At 52.3% G+C, this 21812-nt stretch overlaps 12 non-coding genes across 12 annotated transcripts; all 12 read left to right on the forward strand.

Annotated features, from left to right (window-relative positions):
* Positions 1 to 1026: 1026 nt before the first annotated feature.
* Positions 1027 to 1099, forward strand: trnar-ccu (transfer RNA arginine (anticodon CCU)). The gene has a single exon. It is a non-coding gene; the product is annotated as a tRNA-Arg (tRNA).
* Positions 1100 to 2693: 1594 nt separating this feature from the next.
* trnar-ccu (transfer RNA arginine (anticodon CCU)) lies at positions 2694 to 2766 on the forward strand. Its single transcript has one exon. It is a non-coding gene; the product is annotated as a tRNA-Arg (tRNA).
* Positions 2767 to 4359: 1593 nt separating this feature from the next.
* Positions 4360 to 4432, forward strand: trnar-ccu (transfer RNA arginine (anticodon CCU)). The gene has a single exon. It is a non-coding gene; the product is annotated as a tRNA-Arg (tRNA).
* Positions 4433 to 6025: 1593 nt separating this feature from the next.
* Positions 6026 to 6098, forward strand: trnar-ccu (transfer RNA arginine (anticodon CCU)). The gene has a single exon. It is a non-coding gene; the product is annotated as a tRNA-Arg (tRNA).
* A 1594-nt stretch (positions 6099 to 7692) lies between these two features.
* Positions 7693 to 7765, forward strand: trnar-ccu (transfer RNA arginine (anticodon CCU)). Its single transcript has one exon. It is a non-coding gene; the product is annotated as a tRNA-Arg (tRNA).
* A 1588-nt stretch (positions 7766 to 9353) lies between these two features.
* Positions 9354 to 9426, forward strand: trnar-ccu (transfer RNA arginine (anticodon CCU)). The gene has a single exon. It is a non-coding gene; the product is annotated as a tRNA-Arg (tRNA).
* Positions 9427 to 11021: 1595 nt separating this feature from the next.
* Positions 11022 to 11094, forward strand: trnar-ccu (transfer RNA arginine (anticodon CCU)). Its single transcript has one exon. It is a non-coding gene; the product is annotated as a tRNA-Arg (tRNA).
* Positions 11095 to 12681: 1587 nt separating this feature from the next.
* On the forward strand, positions 12682 to 12754 carry trnar-ccu (transfer RNA arginine (anticodon CCU)). Its single transcript has one exon. It is a non-coding gene; the product is annotated as a tRNA-Arg (tRNA).
* A 1596-nt stretch (positions 12755 to 14350) lies between these two features.
* trnar-ccu (transfer RNA arginine (anticodon CCU)) lies at positions 14351 to 14423 on the forward strand. Its single transcript has one exon. It is a non-coding gene; the product is annotated as a tRNA-Arg (tRNA).
* A 3262-nt stretch (positions 14424 to 17685) lies between these two features.
* Positions 17686 to 17758, forward strand: trnar-ccu (transfer RNA arginine (anticodon CCU)). Its single transcript has one exon. It is a non-coding gene; the product is annotated as a tRNA-Arg (tRNA).
* Positions 17759 to 19347: 1589 nt separating this feature from the next.
* Positions 19348 to 19420, forward strand: trnar-ccu (transfer RNA arginine (anticodon CCU)). The gene has a single exon. It is a non-coding gene; the product is annotated as a tRNA-Arg (tRNA).
* A 1586-nt stretch (positions 19421 to 21006) lies between these two features.
* On the forward strand, positions 21007 to 21079 carry trnar-ccu (transfer RNA arginine (anticodon CCU)). Its single transcript has one exon. It is a non-coding gene; the product is annotated as a tRNA-Arg (tRNA).
* The last annotated feature ends 733 nt before the right edge of the window (positions 21080 to 21812 follow it).

Genomic DNA, 21812 nt, shown 5'->3' on the forward strand with positions numbered 1-21812 from the left:
TTCCCTGATCTTCCAGAATGTTCTCTAGCTTTGGCCAAAGGGGTCATCAGCTGGGTTCACATCATCCAATGGAGTCACCTTGCCCGTAGCTAGACAACGGATTGACTCAGACTGACACTTCCAGTCATCGAGTCATAGAGATGTACAGCACACAAACACACCCTCGGTCGAACAGATATCCCGACCCAATCTAGTCCCACCTGCCAGCACCCGGCCCATCTCCCTCCAAACTCTTCCTATACGTATACCCATCCAGATGCCTTTGAAATGATGTAATTGTACCAGCCTCGACCACTTCCTCTGGCAGCTCATTCCACACACACACACCACCTTCTGCCTGAAAATGTTGTCCCTTTGGTCTCTTTTATATCTTTTTCCCTCTCACCCTAAACCTAAGCCCTCTAGTTCTGGACTCCCACACCCCAGGGAAAAGACCTTGGCTGTTTACCCTATTCATGTTCCTCATGATTTTATAAACCTCTGTATGGTCAGCCCTCAGCCTCCGATGCTTGGATCCTATCCTTAGAGGAAGCGGTATCAGCTTCCACCGCTGTGCCTCTGTGTCCAACCTCATCCGTCCTCTTTTCCAGGTCTCCCAGCTGCTGTTCATGCTTCTGCAGCACGATAGAGATCGGGGCCAGCTTCTCCTCTATCTGCTTAACCAAGATCGCGCGAGATTTGGCCAGCGCCTGGTAGGCAATCGAGCCCAAGGATCCTGCAGGCTGGGCCGGGGGCCTGGCCTCGGACACTGCCCCATCCGTCTTCAACATCTCTGGACGAAGGAAACGCAGGAAAGTTGATTTTTCACAATGTCCTGGGACTCCACAACATTTTCAGACTCCTAGGATATCGCGATGGAACGGATTGGGCGCTTGTGCTGTGGTGCCGAGCTCTGCAACACCATCGTCCGAGATCACCACCATCTTGGATCCTCACAGTGCATTGAGAGGAGAAAATCCACAAAAACACACAATGAGAGGTCAGGGCGCAGTATTTAAAGTCTGCCATGCTGCATGGAACTGTGCAGCTCCAGTGGCCTAATGGATAAGGCACTGGCCTCCTAAGCCAGGGGTTCTGGGTTCAAATCCCATCTGGGGTGTCTGACTCTTCCTTGTCTGTCCTTAATCTGCTTTGCCAACAACTGCTTATCTGCATTCAGTTGATAGGGTGAGGTGTTCCCTGTCGCCTTACGCAGCTCTTTTGGGGATCTGCAGGATTAAAGCTGAATTCCCTGAAACAGACAGCACAGACACAATGGCTGAAAACCTGCTGAGAATCTCCTGGGCTGGCATGGTGGCTCAGTGGGTAGCACTGCTGCCTCGCAGCATCGGGGACCTGACTTTGATTCCTCCCTTGGCTTTCTGTTTGTGTCGAGTTTGCACCTTCTCTCCATGGGCTACTGCGGGTGCTTTGCTTTCCTCCCACAGCCCAAAGATGTGCAGGTTCGCTGGATTGGCTTTGGGGAATGCAGGCTGAGAGGATAGTGGTTGGGCCTGGATGGGATGCTCATCAGAGGCTGAGTGTGGACTTGCTGGGGTGAATGGCTTGCCCCCCTCACTCTCGGGCTTTTATCAACAAGTTTGGAGCACATGGTCAGAGCTCTGCTGCAGATCGCAGTCAAGGCTTCGCTAAGGGACTGGCATCCAGGTGTGTGTTCATATCCTTCTTTTCCCTGATCTTCCAGAATGTTCTCTAGCTTTGGCCAAAGGGGTCATCAGCTGGGTTCACATCATCCAATGGAGTCACCTTGCCCGTAGCTAGACAACGGATTGACTCAGACTGACACTTCCAGTCATCGAGTCATAGAGATGTACAGCACACAAACACACCCTCGGTCGAACAGATATCCCGACCCAATCTAGTCCCACCTGCCAGCACCCGGCCCATCTCCCTCCAAACTCTTCCTATACGTATACCCATCCAGATGCCTTTGAAATGATGTAATTGTACCAGCCTCGACCACTTCCTCTGGCAGCTCATTCCACACACACACACCACCTTCTGCCTGAAAATGTTGTCCCTTTGGTCTCTTTTATATCTTTTCCCTCTCACCCTAAACCTAAGCCCTCTAGTTCTGGACTCCCACACCCCAGGGAAAAGACCTTGGCTGTTTACCCTATTCATGTTCCTCATGATTTTTATAAACCTCTGTATGGTCAGCCCTCAGCCTCCGATGCTTGGATCCTATCCTTAGAGGAAGCGGTATCAGCTTCCACCGCTGTGCCTCTGTGTCCAACCTCATCCGTCCTCTTTTCCAGGTCTCCCAGCTGCTGTTCATGCTTCTGCAGCACGATAGAGATCGGGGCCAGCTTCTCCTCTATCTGCTTAACCAAGATCGCGCGAGATTTGGCCAGGGCCTGGTAGGCAATCGAGCCCAAGGATCCTGCAGGCTGGGCCGGGGCCTGGCCTCGGACACTGCCCCATCCGTCTTCAACATCTCTGGACGAAGGAAACGCAGGAAAGTTGATTTTTCACAATGTCCTGGGACTCCACAACATTTTCAGACTCCTAGGATATCGCGATGGAACGGATTGGGCGCTTGTGCTGTGGTGCCGAGCTCTGCAACACCATCGTCCGAGATCACCACCATCTTGGATCCTCACAGTGCATTGAGAGGAGAAAATCCACAAAAACACACAATGAGAGGTCAGGGCGCAGTATTTAAAGTCTGCCATGCTGCATGGAACTGTGCAGCTCCAGTGGCCTAATGGATAAGGCACTGGCCTCCTAAGCCAGGGGTTCTGGGTTCAAATCCCATCTGGGGTGTCTGACTCTTCCTTGTCTGTCCTTAATCTGCTTTGCCAACAACTGCTTATCTGCATTCAGTTGATAGGGTGAGGTGTTCCCTGTCGCCTTACGCAGCTCTTTTGGGGATCTGCAGGATTAAAGCTGAATTCCCTGAAACAGACAGCACAGACACAATGGCTGAAAACCTGCTGAGAATCTCCTGGGGCTGGCATGGTGGCTCAGTGGGTAGCACTGCTGCCTCGCAGCATCGGGGACCTGACTTTGATTCCTCCCTTGGCTTTCTGTTTGTGTCGAGTTTGCACCTTCTCTCCATGGGCTACTGCGGGTGCTTTGCTTTCCTCCCACAGCCCAAAGATGTGCAGGTTCGCTGGATTGGCTTTGGGGAATGCAGGCTGAGAGGATAGTGGTTGGGCCTGGATGGGATGCTCATCAGAGGCTGAGTGTGGACTTGCTGGGGTGAATGGCTTGCCCCCTCACTCTCGGGCTTTTATCAACAAGTTTGGAGCACATGGTCAGAGCTCTGCTGCAGATCGCAGTCAAGGCTTCGCTAAGGGACTGGCATCCAGGTGTGTGTTCATATCCTTCTTTTCCCTGATCTTCCAGAATGTTCTCTAGCTTTGGCCAAAGGGGTCATCAGCTGGGTTCACATCATCCAATGGAGTCACCTTGCCCGTAGCTAGACAACGGATTGACTCAGACTGACACTTCCAGTCATCGAGTCATAGAGATGTACAGCACACAAACACACCCTCGGTCGAACAGATATCCCGACCCAATCTAGTCCCACCTGCCAGCACCCGCCCATCTCCCTCCAAACTCTTCCTATACGTATACCCATCCAGATGCCTTTGAAATGATGTAATTGTACCAGCCTCGACCACTTCCTCTGGCAGCTCATTCCACACACACACACCACCTTCTGCCTGAAAATGTTGTCCCTTTGGTCTCTTTTATATCTTTTCCCTCTCACCCTAAACCTAAGCCCTCTAGTTCTGGACTCCCACACCCCAGGGAAAAGACCTTGGCTGTTTACCCTATTCATGTTCCTCATGATTTTATAAACCTCTGTATGGTCAGCCCTCAGCCTCCGATGCTTGGATCCTATCCTTAGAGGAAGCGGTATCAGCTTCCACCGCTGTGCCTCTGTGTCCAACCTCATCCGTCCTCTTTTCCAGGTCTCCCAGCTGCTGTTCATGCTTCTGCAGCACGATAGAGATCGGGGCCAGCTTCTCCTCTATCTGCTTAACCAAGATCGCGCGAGATTTGGCCAGGGCCTGGTAGGCAATCGAGCCCAAGGATCCTGCAGGCTGGGCCGGGGGCCTGGCCTCGGACACTGCCCCATCCGTCTTCAACATCTCTGGACGAAGGAAACGCAGGAAAGTTGATTTTTCACAATGTCCTGGGACTCCACAACATTTTCAGACTCCTAGGATATCGCGATGGAACGGATTGGGCGCTTGTGCTGTGGTGCCGAGCTCTGCAACACCATCGTCCGAGATCACCACCATCTTGGATCCTCACAGTGCATTGAGAGGAGAAAATCCACAAAAACACACAATGAGAGGTCAGGGCGCAGTATTTAAAGTCTGCCATGCTGCATGGAACTGTGCAGCTCCAGTGGCCTAATGGATAAGGCACTGGCCTCCTAAGCCAGGGGTTCTGGGTTCAAATCCCATCTGGGGTGTCTGACTCTTCCTTGTCTGTCCTTAATCTGCTTTGCCAACAACTGCTTATCTGCATTCAGTTGATAGGGTGAGGTGTTCCCTGTCGCCTTACGCAGCTCTTTTGGGGATCTGCAGGATTAAAGCTGAATTCCCTGAAACAGACAGCACAGACACAATGGCTGAAAACCTGCTGAGAATCTCCTGGGGCTGGCATGGTGGCTCAGTGGGTAGCACTGCTGCCTCGCAGCATCGGGGACCTGACTTTGATTCCTCCCTTGGCTTTCTGTTTGTGTCGAGTTTGCACCTTCTCTCCATGGGCTACTGCGGGTGCTTTGCTTTCCTCCCACAGCCCAAAGATGTGCAGGTTCGCTGGATTGGCTTTGGGGAATGCAGGCTGAGAGGATAGTGGTTGGGCCTGGATGGGATGCTCATCAGAGGCTGAGTGTGGACTTGCTGGGGTGAATGGCTTGCCCCCCTCACTCTCGGGCTTTTATCAACAAGTTTGGAGCACATGGTCAGAGCTCTGCTGCAGATCGCAGTCAAGGCTTCGCTAAGGGACTGGCATCCAGGTGTGTGTTCATATCCTTCTTTTCCCTGATCTTCCAGAATGTTCTCTAGCTTTGGCCAAAGGGTCATCAGCTGGGTTCACATCATCCAATGGAGTCACCTTGCCCGTAGCTAGACAACGGATTGACTCAGACTGACACTTCCAGTCATCGAGTCATAGAGATGTACAGCACACAAACACACCCTCGGTCGAACAGATATCCCGACCCAATCTAGTCCCACCTGCCAGCACCCGGCCCATCTCCCTCCAAACTCTTCCTATACGTATACCCATCCAGATGCCTTTGAAATGATGTAATTGTACCAGCCTCGACCACTTCCTCTGGCAGCTCATTCCACACACACACACCACCTTCTGCCTGAAAATGTTGTCCCTTTGGTCTCTTTTATATCTTTTCCCTCTCACCCTAAACCTAAGCCCTCTAGTTCTGGACTCCCACACCCAGGGAAAAGACCTTGGCTGTTTACCCTATTCATGTTCCTCATGATTTTATAAACCTCTGTATGGTCAGCCCTCAGCCTCCGATGCTTGGATCCTATCCTTAGAGGAAGCGGTATCAGCTTCCACCGCTGTGCCTCTGTGTCCAACCTCATCCGTCCTCTTTTCCAGGTCTCCCAGCTGCTGTTCATGCTTCTGCAGCACGATAGAGATCGGGGCCAGCTTCTCCTCTATCTGCTTAACCAAGATCGCGCGAGATTTGGCCAGGGCCTGGTAGGCAATCGAGCCCAAGGATCCTGCAGGCTGGGCCGGGGGCCTGGCCTCGGACACTGCCCCATCCGTCTTCAACATCTCTGGACGAAGGAAACGCAGGAAAGTTGATTTTTCACAATGTCCTGGGACTCCACAACATTTTCAGACTCCTAGGATATCGCGATGGAACGGATTGGGCGCTTGTGCTGTGGTGCCGAGCTCTGCAACACCATCGTCCGAGATCACCACCATCTTGGATCCTCACAGTGCATTGAGAGGAGAAAATCCACAAAAACACACAATGAGAGGTCAGGGCGCAGTATTTAAAGTCTGCCATGCTGCATGGAACTGTGCAGCTCCAGTGGCCTAATGGATAAGGCACTGGCCTCCTAAGCCAGGGGTTCTGGGTTCAAATCCCATCTGGGGTGTCTGACTCTTCCTTGTCTGTCCTTAATCTGCTTTGCCAACAACTGCTTATCTGCATTCAGTTGATAGGGAGAGGTGTTCCCTGTCGCCTTACGCAGCTCTTTTGGGGATCTGCAGGATTAAAGCTGAATTCCCTGAAACAGACAGCACAGACACAATGGCTGAAACCTGCTGAGAATCTCCTGGGGCTGGCATGGTGGCTCAGTGGGTAGCACTGCTGCCTCGCAGCATCGGGGACCTGACTTTGATTCCTCCCTTGGCTTTCTGTTTGTGTCGAGTTTGCACCTTCTCTCCATGGGCTACTGCGGGTGCTTTGCTTTCCTCCCACAGCCCAAAGATGTGCAGGTTCGCTGGATTGGCTTTGGGGAATGCAGGCTGAGAGGATAGTGGTTGGGCCTGGATGGGATGCTCATCAGAGGCTGAGTGTGGACTTGCTGGGGTGAATGGCTTGCCCCCCTCACTCTCGGGCTTTTATCAACAAGTTTGGAGCACATGGTCAGAGCTCTGCTGCAGATCGCAGTCAAGGCTTCGCTAAGGGACTGGCATCCAGGTGTGTGTTCATATCCTTCTTTTCCCTGATCTTCCAGAATGTTCTCTAGCTTTGGCCAAAGGGGTCATCAGCTGGGTTCACATCATCCAATGGAGTCACCTTGCCCGTAGCTAGACAACGGATTGACTCAGACTGACACTTCCAGTCATCGAGTCATAGAGATGTACAGCACACAAACACACCCTCGGTCGAACAGATATCCCGACCCAATCTAGTCCCACCTGCCAGCACCCGGCCCATCTCCCTCCAAACTCTTCCTATACGTATACCCATCCAGATGCCTTTGAAATGATGTAATTGTACCAGCCTCGACCACTTCCTCTGGCAGCTCATTCCACACACACACACCACCTTCTGCCTGAAAATGTTGTCCCTTTGGTCTCTTTTATATCTTTTCCCTCTCACCCTAAACCTAAGCCCTCTAGTTCTGGACTCCCACACCCCAGGGAAAAGACCTTGGCTGTTTACCCTATTCATGTTCCTCATGATTTTATAAACCTCTGTATGGTCAGCCCTCAGCCTCCGATGCTTGGATCCTATCCTTAGAGGAAGCGGTATCAGCTTCCACCGCTGTGCCTCTGTGTCCAACCTCATCCGTCCTCTTTTCCAGGTCTCCCAGCTGCTGTTCATGCTTCTGCAGCACGATAGAGATCGGGGCCAGCTTCTCCTCTATCTGCTTAACCAAGATCGCGCGAGATTTGGCCAGGGCCTGGTAGGCAATCGAGCCCAAGGATCCTGCAGGCTGGGCCGGGGGCCTGGCCTCGGACACTGCCCCATCCGTCTTCAACATCTCTGGACGAAGGAAACGCAGGAAAGTTGATTTTTCACAATGTCCTGGGACTCCACAACATTTTCAGACTCCTAGGATATCGCGATGGAACGGATTGGGCGCTTGTGCTGTGGTGCCGAGCTCTGCAACACCATCGTCCGAGATCACCACCATCTTGGATCCTCACAGTGCATTGAGAGGAGAAAATCCACAAAAACACACAATGAGAGGTCAGGGCGCAGTATTTAAAGTCTGCCATGCTGCATGGAACTGTGCAGCTCCAGTGGCCTAATGGATAAGGCACTGGCCTCCTAAGCCAGGGGTTCTGGGTTCAAATCCCATCTGGGGTGTCTGACTCTTCCTTGTCTGTCCTTAATCTGCTTTGCCAACAACTGCTTATCTGCATTCAGTTGATAGGGTGAGGTGTCGCCTTACGCAGCTCTTTTGGGGATCTGCAGGATTAAAGCTGAATTCCCTGAAACAGACAGCACAGACACAATGGCTGAAAACCTGCTGAGAATCTCCTGGGGCTGGCATGGTGGCTCAGTGGGTAGCACTGCTGCCTCGCAGCATCGGGGACCTGACTTTGATTCCTCCCTTGGCTTTCTGTTTGTGTCGAGTTTGCACCTTCTCTCCATGGGCTACTGCGGGTGCTTTGCTTTCCTCCCACAGCCCAAAGATGTGCAGGTTCGCTGGATTGGCTTTGGGGAATGCAGGCTGAGAGGATAGTGGTTGGGCCTGGATGGGATGCTCATCAGAGGCTGAGTGTGGACTTGCTGGGGTGAATGGCTTGCCCCCCTCACTCTCGGGCTTTTATCAACAAGTTTGGAGCACATGGTCAGAGCTCTGCTGCAGATCGCAGTCAAGGCTTCGCTAAGGGACTGGCATCCAGGTGTGTGTTCATATCCTTCTTTTCCCTGATCTTCCAGAATGTTCTCTAGCTTTGGCCAAAGGGGTCATCAGCTGGGTTCACATCATCCAATGGAGTCACCTTGCCCGTAGCTAGACAACGGATTGACTCAGACTGACACTTCCAGTCATCGAGTCATAGAGATGTACAGCACACAAACACACCCTCGGTCGAACAGATATCCCGACCCAATCTAGTCCCACCTGCCAGCACCCGGCCCATCTCCCTCCAAACTCTTCCTATACGTATACCCATCCAGATGCCTTTGAAATGATGTAATTGTACCAGCCTCGACCACTTCCTCTGGCAGCTCATTCCACACACACACACCACCTTCTGCCTGAAAATGTTGTCCCTTTGGTCTCTTTTATATCTTTTCCCTCTCACCCTAAACCTAAGCCCTCTAGTTCTGGACTCCCACACCCCAGGGAAAAGACCTTGGCTGTTTACCCTATTCATGTTCCTCATGATTTTATAAACCTCTGTATGGTCAGCCCTCAGCCTCCGATGCTTGGATCCTATCCTTAGAGGAAGCGGTATCAGCTTCCACCGCTGTGCCTCTGTGTCCAACCTCATCCGTCCTCTTTTCCAGGTCTCCCAGCTGCTGTTCATGCTTCTGCAGCACGATAGAGATCGGGGCCAGCTTCTCCTCTATCTGCTTAACCAAGATCGCGCGAGATTTGGCCAGGGCCTGGTAGGCAATCGAGCCCAAGGATCCTGCAGGCTGGGCCGGGGGCCTGGCCTCGGACACTGCCCCATCCGTCTTCAACATCTCTGGACGAAGGAAACGCAGGAAAGTTGATTTTTCACAATGTCCTGGGACTCCACAACATTTTCAGACTCCTAGGATATCGCGATGGAACGGATTGGGCGCTTGTGCTGTGGTGCCGAGCTCTGCAACACCATCGTCCGAGATCACCACCATCTTGGATCCTCACAGTGCATTGAGAGGAGAAAATCCACAAAAACACACAATGAGAGGTCAGGGCGCAGTATTTAAAGTCTGCCATGCTGCATGAAACTGTGCAGCTCCAGTGGCCTAATGGATAAGGCACTGGCCTCCTAAGCCAGGGGTTCTGGGTTCAAATCCCATCTGGGGTGTCTGACTCTTCCTTGTCTGTCCTTAATCTGCTTTGCCAACAACTGCTTATCTGCATTCAGTTGATAGGGTGAGGTGTTCCCTGTCGCCTTACGCAGCCCTTTTGGGGATCTGCAGGATTAAAGCTGAATTCCCTGAAACAGACAGCACAGACACAATGGCTGAAAACCTGCTGAGAATCTCCTGGGCTGGCATGGTGGCTCAGTGGGTAGCACTGCTGCCTCGCAGCATCGGGGACCTGACTTTGATTCCTCCCTTGGCTTTCTGTTTGTGTCGAGTTTGCACCTTCTCTCCATGGGCTACTGCGGGTGCTTTGCTTTCCTCCCACAGCCCAAAGATGTGCAGGTTCGCTGGATTGGCTTTGGGGAATGCAGGCTGAGAGGATAGTGGTTGGGCCTGGATGGGATGCTCATCAGAGGCTGAGTGTGGACTTGCTGGGGTGAATGGCTTGCCCCCCTCACTCTCGGGCTTTTATCAACAAGTTTGGAGCACATGGTCAGAGCTCTGCTGCAGATCGCAGTCAAGGCTTCGCTAAGGGACTGGCATCCAGGTGTGTGTTCATATCCTTCTTTTCCCTGATCTTCCAGAATGTTCTCTAGCTTTGGCCAAAGGGGTCATCAGCTGGGTTCACATCATCCAATGGAGTCACCTTGCCCGTAGCTAGACAACGGATTGACTCAGACTGACACTTCCAGTCATCGAGTCATAGAGATGTACAGCACACAAACACACCCTCGGTCGAACAGATATCCCGACCCAATCTAGTCCCACCTGCCAGCACCCGGCCCATCTCCCTCCAAACTCTTCCTATACGTATACCCATCCAGATGCCTTTGAAATGATGTAATTGTACCAGCCTCGACCACTTCCTCTGGCAGCTCATTCCACACACACACACCACCTTCTGCCTGAAAATGTTGTCCCTTTGGTCTCTTTTATATCTTTTCCCCTCTCACCCTAAACCTAAGCCCTCTAGTTCTGGACTCCCACACCCCAGGGAAAAGACCTTGGCTGTTTACCCTATTCATGTTCCTCATGATTTTATAAACCTCTGTATGGTCAGCCCTCAGCCTCCGATGCTTGGATCCTATCCTTAGAGGAAGCGGTATCAGCTTCCACCGCTGTGCCTCTGTGTCCAACCTCATCCGTCCTCTTTTCCAGGTCTCCCAGCTGCTGTTCATGCTTCTGCAGCACGATAGAGATCGGGGCCAGCTTCTCCTCTATCTGCTTAACCAAGATCGCGCGAGATTTGGCCAGGGCCTGGTAGGCAATCGAGCCCAAGGATCCTGCAGGCTGGGCCGGGGGCCTGGCCTCGGACACTGCCCCATCCGTCTTCAACATCTCTGGACGAAGGAAACGCAGGAAAGTTGATTTTTCACAATGTCCTGGGACTCCACAACATTTTCAGACTCCTAGGATATCGCGATGGAACGGATTGGGCGCTTGTGCTGTGGTGCCGAGCTCTGCAACACCATCGTCCGAGATCACCACCATCTTGGATCCTCACAGTGCATTGAGAGGAGAAAATCCACAAAAACACACAATGAGAGGTCAGGGCGCAGTATTTAAAGTCTGCCATGCTGCATGGAACTGTGCAGCTCCAGTGGCCTAATGGATAAGGCACTGGCCTCCTAAGCCAGGGGTTCTGGGTTCAAATCCCATCTGGGGTGTCTGACTCTTCCTTGTCTGTCCTTAATCTGCTTTGCCAACAACTGCTTATCTGCATTCAGTTGATAGGGTGAGGTGTTCGCCTTACGCAGCCCTTTTGGGGATCTGCAGGATTAAAGCTGAATTCCCTGAAACAGACAGCACAGACACAATGGCTGAAAACCTGCTGAGAATCTCCTGGGGCTGGCATGGTGGCTCAGTGGGTAGCACTGCTGCCTCGCAGCATCGGGGACCTGACTTTGATTCCTCCCTTGGCTTTCTGTTTGTGTCGAGTTTGCACCTTCTCTCCATGGGCTACTGCGGGTGCTTTGCTTTCCTCCCACAGCCCAAAGATGTGCAGGTTCGCTGGATTGGCTTTGGGGAATGCAGGCTGAGAGGATAGTGGTTGGGCCTGGATGGGATGCTCATCAGAGGCTGAGTGTGGACTTGCTGGGGTGAATGGCTTGCCCCCTCACTCTCGGGCTTTTATGAACAAGTTTGGAGCACATGGTCAGAGCTCTGCTGCAGATCGCAGTCAAGGCTTCGCTAAGGGACTGGCATCCAGGTGTGTGTTCATATCCTTCTTTTCCCTGATCTTCCAGAATGTTCTCTAGCTTTGGCCAAAGGGTCATCAGCTGGGTTCACATCATCCAATGGAGTCACCTTGCCCGTAGCTAGACAACGGATTGACTCAGACTGACACTTCCAGTCATCGAGTCATAGAGATGTACAGCACACAAACACACCCTCGGTCGAACAGATATCCCGACCCAATCTAGTCCCACCTGCCAGCACCCGGCCCATCTCCCTCCAAACTCTTCCTATACGTATACCCATCCAGATGCCTTTGAAATGATGTAATTGTACCAGCCTCGACCACTTCCTCTGGCAGCTCATTCCACACACACACACCACCTTCTGCCTGAAAATGTTGTCCCTTTGGTCTCTTTTATATCTTTTCCCTCTCACCCTAAACCTAAGCCCTCTAGTTCTGGACTCCCACACCCCAGGGAAAAGACCTTGGCTGTTTACCCTATTCATGTTCCTCATGATTTTATAAACCTCTGTATGGTCAGCCCTCAGCCTCCGATGCTTGGATCCTATCCTTAGAGGAAGCGGTATCAGCTTCCACCGCTGTGCCTCTGTGTCCAACCTCATCCGTCCTCTTTTCCAGGTCTCCCAGCTGCTGTTCATGCTTCTGCAGCACGATAGAGATCGGGGCCAGCTTCTCCTCTATCTGCTTAACCAAGATCGCGCGAGATTTGGCCAGGGCCTGGTAGGCAATCGAGCCCAAGGATCCTGCAGGCTGGGCCGGGGGCCTGGCCTCGGACACTGCCCCATCCGTCTTCAACATCTCTGGACGAAGGAAACGCAGGAAAGTTGATTTTTCACAATGTCCTGGGACTCCACAACATTTTCAGACTCCTAGGATATCGCGATGGAACGGATTGGGCGCTTGTGCTGTGGTGCCGAGCTCTGCAACACCATCGTCCGAGATCACCACCATCTTGGATCCTCACAGTGCATTGAGAGGAGAAAATCCACAAAAACACACAATGAGAGGTCAGGGCGCAGTATTTAAAGTCTGCCATGCTGCATGAAACTGTGCAGCTCCAGTGGCCTAATGGATAAGGCACTGGCCTCCTAAGCCAGGGGTTCTGGGTTCAAATCCCATCTGGGGTGTCTGACTCTTCCTTGTCTGTCCTTAATCTGCTTTGCCAACAACTGCTTATCTGCATTCAGTTGATAGGGTGAGGTGTTCCCTGTCGCCTTACGCAGCCCTTTTGGGGATCTGCAGGATTAAAGCTGAATTCCCTGAAACAGACAGCACAGACACAATGGCTGAAAACCTGCTGAGAATCTCCTGGGGCTGGCATGGTGGCTCAGTGGGTAGCACTGCTGCCTCGCAGCATCGGGGACCTGACTTTGATTCCTCCCTTGGCTTTCTGTTTGTGTCGAGTTTGCACCTTCTCTCCATGGGCTACTGCGGGTGCTTTGCTTTCCTCCCACAGCCCAAAGATGTGCAGGTTCGCTGGATTGGCTTTGGGGAATGCAGGCTGAGAGGATAGTGGTTGGGCCTGGATGGGATGCTCATCAGAGGCTGAGTGTGGACTTGCTGGGGTGAATGGCTTGCCCCCCTCACTCTCGGGCTTTTATCAACAAGTTTGGAGCACATGGTCAGAGCTCTGCTGCAGATCGCAGTCAAGGCTTCGCTAAGGGACTGGCATCCAGGTGTGTGTTCATATCCTTCTTTTCCCTGATCTTCCAGAATGTTCTCTAGCTTTGGCCAAAGGGGTCATCAGCTGGGTTCACATCATCCAATGGAGTCACCTTGCCCGTAGCTAGACAACGGATTGACTCAGACTGACACTTCCAGTCATCGAGTCATAGAGATGTACAGCACACAAACACACCCTCGGTCGAACAGATATCCCGACCCAATCTAGTCCCACCTGCCAGCACCCGGCCCATCTCCCTCCAAACTCTTCCTATACGTATACCCATCCAGATGCCTTTGAAATGATGTAATTGTACCAGCCTCGACCACTTCCTCTGGCAGCTCATTCCACACACACACACCACCTTCTGCCTGAAAATGTTGTCCCTTTGGTCTCTTTTATATCTTTTCCCTCTCACCCTAAACCTAAGCCCTCTAGTTCTGGACTCCCACACCCCAGGGAAAAGACCTTGGCTGTTTACCCTATTCATGTTCCTCATGATTTTATAAACCTCTGTATGGTCAGCCCTCAGCCTCCGATGCTTGGATCCTATCCTTAGAGGAAGCGGTATCAGCTTCCACCGCTGTGCCTCTGTGTCCAACCTCATCCGTCCTCTTTTCCAGGTCTCCCAGCTGCTGTTCATGCTTCTGCAGCACGATAGAGATCGGGGCCAGCTTCTCCTCTATCTGCTTAACCAAGATCGCGCGAGATTTGGCCAGGGCCTGGTAGGCAATCGAGCCCAAGGATCCTGCAGGCTGGGCCGGGGGCCTGGCCTCGGACACTGCCCCCATCCGTCTTCAACATCTCTGGACGAAGGAAACGCAGGAAAGTTGATTTTTCACAATGTCCTGGGACTCCACAACATTTTCAGACTCCTAGGATATCGCGATGGAACGGATTGGGCGCTTGTGCTGTGGTGCCGAGCTCTGCAACACCATCGTCCGAGATCACCACCATCTTGGATCCTCACAGTGCATTGAGAGGAGAAAATCCACAAAAACACACAATGAGAGGTCAGGGCGCAGTATTTAAAGTCTGCCATGCTGCATGAAACTGTGCAGCTCCAGTGGCCTAATGGATAAGGCACTGGCCTCCTAAGCCAGGGGTTCTGGGTTCAAATCCCATCTGGGGTGTCTGACTCTTCCTTGTCTGTCCTTAATCTGCTTTGCCAACAACTGCTTATCTGCATTCAGTTGATAGGGTGAGGTGTTCCCTGTCGCCTTACGCAGCTCTTTTGGGGATCTGCAGGATTAAAGCTGAATTCCCTGAAACAGACAGCACAGACACAATGGCTGAAAACCTGCTGAGAATCTCCTGGGGCTGGCATGGTGGCTCAGTGGGTAGCACTGCTGCCTCGCAGCATCGGGGACCTGACTTTGATTCCTCCCTTGGCTTTCTGTTTGTGTCGAGTTTGCACCTTCTCTCCATGGGCTACTGCGGGTGCTTTGCTTTCCTCCCACAGCCCAAAGATGTGCAGGTTCGCTGGATTGGCTTTGGGGAATGCAGGCTGAGAGGATAGTGGTTGGGCCTGGATGGGATGCTCATCAGAGGCTGAGTGTGGACTTGCTGGGGTGAATGGCTTGCCCCCCTCACTCTCGGGCTTTTATCAACAAGTTTGGAGCACATGGTCAGAGCTCTGCTGCAGATCGCAGTCAAGGCTTCGCTAAGGGACTGGCATCCAGGTGTGTGTTCATATCCTTCTTTTCCCTGATCTTCCAGAATGTTCTCTAGCTTTGGCCAAAGGGGTCATCAGCTGGGTTCACATCATCCAATGGAGTCACCTTGCCCGTAGCTAGACAACGGATTGACTCAGACTGACACTTCCAGTCATCGAGTCATAGAGATGTACAGCACACAAACACACCCTCGGTCGAACAGATATCCCGACCCAATCTAGTCCCACCTGCCAGCACCCGGCCCATCTCCCTCCAAACTCTTCCTATACGTATACCCATCCAGATGCCTTTGAAATGATGTAATTGTACCAGCCTCGACCACTTCCTCTGGCAGCTCATTCCACACACACACACCACCTTCTGCCTGAAAATGTTGTCCCTTTGGTCTCTTTTATATCTTTTCCCTCTCACCCTAAACCTAAGCCCTCTAGTTCTGGACTCCCACACCCCAGGGAAAAGACCTTGGCTGTTTACCCTATTCATGTTCCTCATGATTTTATAAACCTCTGTATGGTCAGCCCTCAGCCTCCGATGCTTGGATCCTATCCTTAGAGGAAGCGGTATCAGCTTCCACCGCTGTGCCTCTGTGTCCAACCTCATCCGTCCTCTTTTCCAGGTCTCCCAGCTGCTGTTCATGCTTCTGCAGCACGATAGAGATCGGGGCCAGCTTCTCCTCTATCTGCTTAACCAAGATCGCGCGAGATTTGGCCAGGGCCTGGTAGGCAATCGAGCCCAAGGATCCTGCAGGCTGGGCCGGGGGCCTGGCCTCGGACACTGCCCCATCCGTCTTCAACATCTCTGGACGAAGGAAACGCAGGAAAGTTGATTTTTCACAATGTCCTGGGACTCCACAACATTTTCAGACTCCTAGGATATCGCGATGGAACGGATTGGGCGCTTGTGCTGTGGTGCCGAGCTCTGCAACACCATCGTCCGAGATCACCACCATCTTGGATCCTCACAGTGCATTGAGAGGAGAAAATCCACAAAAACACACAATGAGAGGTCAGGGCGCAGTATTTAAAGTCTGCCATGCTGCATGGAACTGTGCAGCTCCAGTGGCCTAATGGATAAGGCACTGGCCTCCTAAGCCAGGGGTTCTGGGTTCAAGTCCCATCTGGGTGTCTGACTCTTCCTTGTCTGTCCTTAATCTGCTTTGCCAACAACTGCTTATCTGCATTCAGTTGATAGGGTGAGGTGTTCCCTGTCGCCTTACGCAGCCCTTTTGGGGATCTGCAGGATTAAAGCTGAATTCCCTGAAACAGACAGCACAGACACAATGGCTGAAAACCTGCTGAGAATCTCCTGGGGCTGGCATGGTGGCTCAGTGGGTAGCACTGCTGCCTCGCAGCATCGGGGACCTGACTTTGATTCCTCCCTTGGCTTTCTGTTTGTGTCGAGTTTGCACCTTCTCTCCATGGGCTACTGCGGGTGCTTTGCTTTCCTCCCACAGCCCAAAGATGTGCAGGTTCGCTGGATTGGCTTTGGGGAATGCAGGCTGAGAGGATAGTGGTTGGGCCTGGATGGGATGCTCATCAGAGGCTGAGTGTGGACTTGCTGGGGTGAATGGCTTGCCCCCCTCACTCTCGGGCTTTTATGAACAAGTTTGGAGCACATGGTCAGAGCTCTGCTGCAGATCGCAGTCAAGGCTTCGCTAAGGGACTGGCATCCAGGTGTGTGTTCATATCCTTCTTTTCCCTGATCTTCCAGAATGTTCTCTAGCTTTGGCCAAAGGGTCATCAGCTGGGTTCACACCATCCAATGGAGTCACCTTGCCCGTAGCTAGACAACGGATTGACTCAGACTGACACTTCCAGTCATCGAGTCATAGAGATGTACAGCACACAAACACACCCTCGGTCGAACAGATATCCCGACCCAATCTAGTCCCACCTGCCAGCACCCGGCCCATCTCCCTCCAAACTCTTCCTATACGTATACCCATCCAGATGCCTTTGAAATGATGTAATTGTACCAGCCTCGACCACTTCCTCTGGCAGCTCATTCCACACACACACACCACCTTCTGCCTGAAAATGTTGTCCCTTTGGTCTCTTTTATATCTTTTCCCTCTCACCCTAAACCTAAGCCCTCTAGTTCTGGACTCCCACACCCCAGGGAAAAGACCTTGGCTGTTTACCCTATTCATGTTCCTCATGATTTTATAAACCTCTGTATGGTCAGCCCTCAGCCTCCGATGCTTGGATCCTATCCTTAGAGGAAGCGGTATCAGCTTCCACCGCTGTGCCTCTGTGTCCAACCTCATCCGTCCTCTTTTCCAGGTCTCCCAGCTGCTGTTCATGCTTCTGCAGCACGATAGAGATCGGGGCCAGCTTCTCCTCTATCTGCTTAACCAAGATCGCGCGAGATTTGGCCAGGGCCTGGTAGGCAATCGAGCCCAAGGATCCTGCAGGCTGGGCCGGGGGGCCTGGCCTCGGACACTGCCCCATCCGTCTTCAACATCTCTGGACGAAGGAAACGCAGGAAAGTTGATTTTTCACAATGTCCTGGGACTCCACAACATTTTCAGACTCCTAGGATATCGCGATGGAACGGATTGGGCGCTTGTGCTGTGGTGCCGAGCTCTGCAACACCATCGTCCGAGATCACCACCATCTTGGATCCTCACAGTGCATTGAGAGGAGAAAATCCACAAAAACACACAATGAGAGGTCAGGGCGCAGTATTTAAAGTCTGCCATGCTGCATGGAACTGTGCAGCTCCAGTGGCCTAATGGATAAGGCACTGGCCTCCTAAGCCAGGGGTTCTGGGTTCAAATCCCATCTGGGGTGTCTGACTCTTCCTTGTCTGTCCTTAATCTGCTTTGCCAACAACTGCTTATCTGCATTCAGTTGATAGGGTGAGGTGTCGCCTTACGCAGCTCTTTTGGGGATCTGCAGGATTAAAGCTGAATTCCCTGAAACAGACAGCACAGACACAATGGCTGAAAACCTGCTGAGAATCTCCTGGGGCTGGCATGGTGGCTCAGTGGGTAGCACTGCTGCCTCGCAGCATCGGGGACCTGACTTTGATTCCTCCCTTGGCTTTCTGTTTGTGTCGAGTTTGCACCTTCTCTCCATGGGCTACTGCGGGTGCTTTGCTTTCCTCCCACAGCCCAAAGATGTGCAGGTTCGCTGGATTGGCTTTGGGGAATGCAGGCTGAGAGGATAGTGGTTGGGCCTGGATGGGATGCTCATCAGAGGCTGAGTGTGGACTTGCTGGGGTGAATGGCTTGCCCCCCTCACTCTCGGGCTTTTATGAACAAGTTTGGAGCACATGGTCAGAGCTCTGCTGCAGATCGCAGTCAAGGCTTCGCTAAGGGACTGGCATCCAGGTGTGTGTTCATATCCTTCTTTTCCCTGATCTTCCAGAATGTTCTCTAGCTTTGGCCAAAGGGGTCATCAGCTGGGTTCACATCATCCAATGGAGTCACCTTGCCCGTAGCTAGACAACGGATTGACTCAGACTGACACTTCCAGTCATCGAGTCATAGAGATGTACAGCACACAAACACACCCTCGGTCGAACAGATATCCCGACCCAATCTAGTCCCACCTGCCAGCACCCGGCCCATCTCCCTCCAAACTCTTCCTATACGTATACCCATCCAGATGCCTTTGAAATGATGTAATTGTACCAGCCTCGACCACTTCCTCTGGCAGCTCATTCCACACACACACACCACCTTCTGCCTGAAAATGTTGTCCCTTTGGTCTCTTTTATATCTTTTCCCTCTCACCCTAAACCTAAGCCCTCTAGTTCTGGACTCCCACACCCCAGGGAAAAGACCTTGGCTGTTTACCCTATTCATGTTCCTCATGATTTTATAAACCTCTGTATGGTCAGCCCTCAGCCTCCGATGCTTGGATCCTATCCTTAGAGGAAGCGGTATCAGCTTCCACCGCTGTGCCTCTGTGTCCAACCTCATCCGTCCTCTTTTCCAGGTCTCCCAGCTGCTGTTCATGCTTCTGCAGCACGATAGAGATCGGGGCCAGCTTCTCCTCTATCTGCTTAACCAAGATCGCGCGAGATTTGGCCAGGGCCTGGTAGGCAATCGAGCCCAAGGATCCTGCAGGCTGGGCCGGGGGCCTGGCCTCGGACACTGCCCCATCCGTCTTCAACATCTCTGGACGAAGGAAAACGCAGGAAAGTTGATTTTTCACAATGTCCTGGGACTCCACAACATTTTCAGACTCCTAGGATATCGCGATGGAACGGATTGGGCGCTTGTGCTGTGGTGCCGAGCTCTGCAACACCATCGTCCGAGATCACCACCATCTTGGATCCTCACAGTGCATTGAGAGGAGAAAATCCACAAAAACACACAATGAGAGGTCAGGGCGCAGTATTTAAAGTCTGCCATGCTGCATGGAACTGTGCAGCTCCAGTGGCCTAATGGATAAGGCACTGGCCTCCTAAGCCAGGGGTTCTGGGTTCAAATCCCATCTGGGGTGTCTGACTCTTCCTTGTCTGTCCTTAATCTGCTTTGCCAACAACTGCTTATCTGCATTCAGTTGATAGGGTGAGGTGTCGCCTTACGCAGCTCTTTTGGGGATCTGCAGGATTAAAGCTGAATTCCCTGAAACAGACAGCACAGACACAATGGCTGAAAACCTGCTGAGAATCTCCTGGGGCTGGCATGGTGGCTCAGTGGGTAGCACTGCTGCCTCGCAGCATCGGGGACCTGACTTTGATTCCTCCCTTGGCTTTCTGTTTGTGTCGAGTTTGCACCTTCTCTCCATGGGCTACTGCGGGTGCTTTGCTTTCCTCCCACAGCCCAAAGATGTGCAGGTTCGCTGGATTGGCTTTGGGGAATGCAGGCTGAGAGGATAGTGGTTGGGCCTGGATGGGATGCTCATCAGAGGCTGAGTGTGGACTTGCTGGGGTGAATGGCTTGCCCCCCTCACTCTCGGGCTTTTATGAACAAGTTTGGAGCACATGGTCAGAGCTCTGCTGCAGATCGCAGTCAAGGCTTCGCTAAGGGACTGGCATCCAGGTGTGTGTTCATATCCTTCTTTTCCCTGATCTTCCAGAATGTTCTCTAGCTTTGGCCAAAGGGGTCATCAGCTGGGTTCACATCATCCAATGGAGTCACCTTGCCCGTAGCTAGACAACGGATTGACTCAGACTGACACTTCCAGTCATCGAGTCATAGAGATGTACAGCACACAAACACACCCTCGGTCGAACAGATATCCCGACCCAATCTAGTCCCACCTGCCAGCACCCGGCCCATCTCCCTCCAAACTCTTCCTATACGTATACCCATCCAGATGCCTTTGAAATGATGTAATTGTACCAGCCTCGACCACTTCCTCTGGCAGCTCATTCCACACACACACACCACCTTCTGCCTGAAAATGTTGTCCCTTTGGTCTCTTTTATATCTTTTCCCTCTCACCCTAAACCTAAGCCCTCTAGTTCTGGACTCCCACACCCCAGGGAAAAGACCTTGGCTGTTTACCCTATTCATGTTCCTCATGATTTTATAAACCTCTGTATGGTCAGCCCTCAGCCTCCGATGCTTGGATCCTATCCTTAGAGGAAGCGGTATCAGCTTCCACCGCTGTGCCTCTGTGTCCAACCTCATCCGTCCTCTTTTCCAGGTCTCCCAGCTGCTGTTCATGCTTCTGCAGCACGATAGAGATCGGGGCCAGCTTCTCCTCTATCTGCTTAACCAAGATCGCGCGAGATTTGGCCAGGGCCTGGTAGGCAATCGAGCCCAAGGATCCTGCAGGCTGGGCCGGGGGCCTGGCCTCGGACACTGCCCATCCGTCTTCAACATCTCTGGACGAAGGAAACGCAGGAAAGTTGATTTTTCACAATGTCCTGGGACTCCACAACATTTTCAGACTCCTAGGATATCGCGATGGAACGGATTGGGCGCTTGTGCTGTGGTGCCGAGCTCTGCAACACCATCGTCCGAGATCACCACCATCTTGGATCCTCACAGTGCATTGAGAGGAGAAAATCCACAAAAACACACAATGAGAGGTCAGGGCGCAGTATTTAAAGTCTGCATGCTGCATGGAACTGTGCAGCTCCAGTGGCCTAATGGATAAGGCACTGGCCTCCTAAGCCAGGGGTTCTGGGTTCAAATCCCATCTGGGGTGTCTGACTCTTCCTTGTCTGTCCTTAATCTGCTTTGCCAACAACTGCTTATCTGCATTCAGTTGATAGGGTGAGGTGGCGCCTTACGCAGCTCTTTTGGGGATCTGCAGGATTAAAGCTGAATTCCCTGAACAGACAGCACAGACACAATGGCTGAAAACCTGCTGAGAATCTCCTGGGCTGGCATGGTGGCTCAGTGGGTAGCACTGCTGCCTCGCAGCATCGGGGACCTGACTTTGATTCCTCCCTTGGCTTTCTGTTTGTGTCGAGTTTGCACCTTCTCTCCATGGGCTACTGCGGGTGCTTTGCTTTCCTCCCACAGCCCAAAGATGTGCAGGTTCGCTGGATTGGCTTTGGGGAATGCAGGCTGAGAGGATAGTGGTTTGGCCTGGATGGGATGCTCATCAGAGGCTGAGTGTGGACTTGCTGGGGTGAATGGCTTGCCCCCCTCACTCTCGGGCTTTTTATCAACAAGTTTGGAGCACATGGTCAGAGCTCTGCTGCAGATCGCAGTCAAGGCTTCTCTAAGGGACTGGCATCCAGGTGTGTGTTCATATCCTTCTTTTCCCTGATCTTCCAGAATGTTCTCTAGCTTTGGCCAAAGGGTCATCAGCTGGGTTCACATCATCCAATGGAGTCACCTTGCCCGTAGCTAGACAACGGATTGACTCAGACTGACACTTCCAGTCATCGAGTCATAGAGATGTACAGCACACAAACACACCCTCGGTCGAA

This window comes from Hemiscyllium ocellatum, chromosome 33 (genome assembly GCF_020745735.1).
Source record: "Hemiscyllium ocellatum isolate sHemOce1 chromosome 33, sHemOce1.pat.X.cur, whole genome shotgun sequence".
NCBI classification, from domain to species: domain Eukaryota; kingdom Metazoa; phylum Chordata; class Chondrichthyes; order Orectolobiformes; family Hemiscylliidae; genus Hemiscyllium; species Hemiscyllium ocellatum.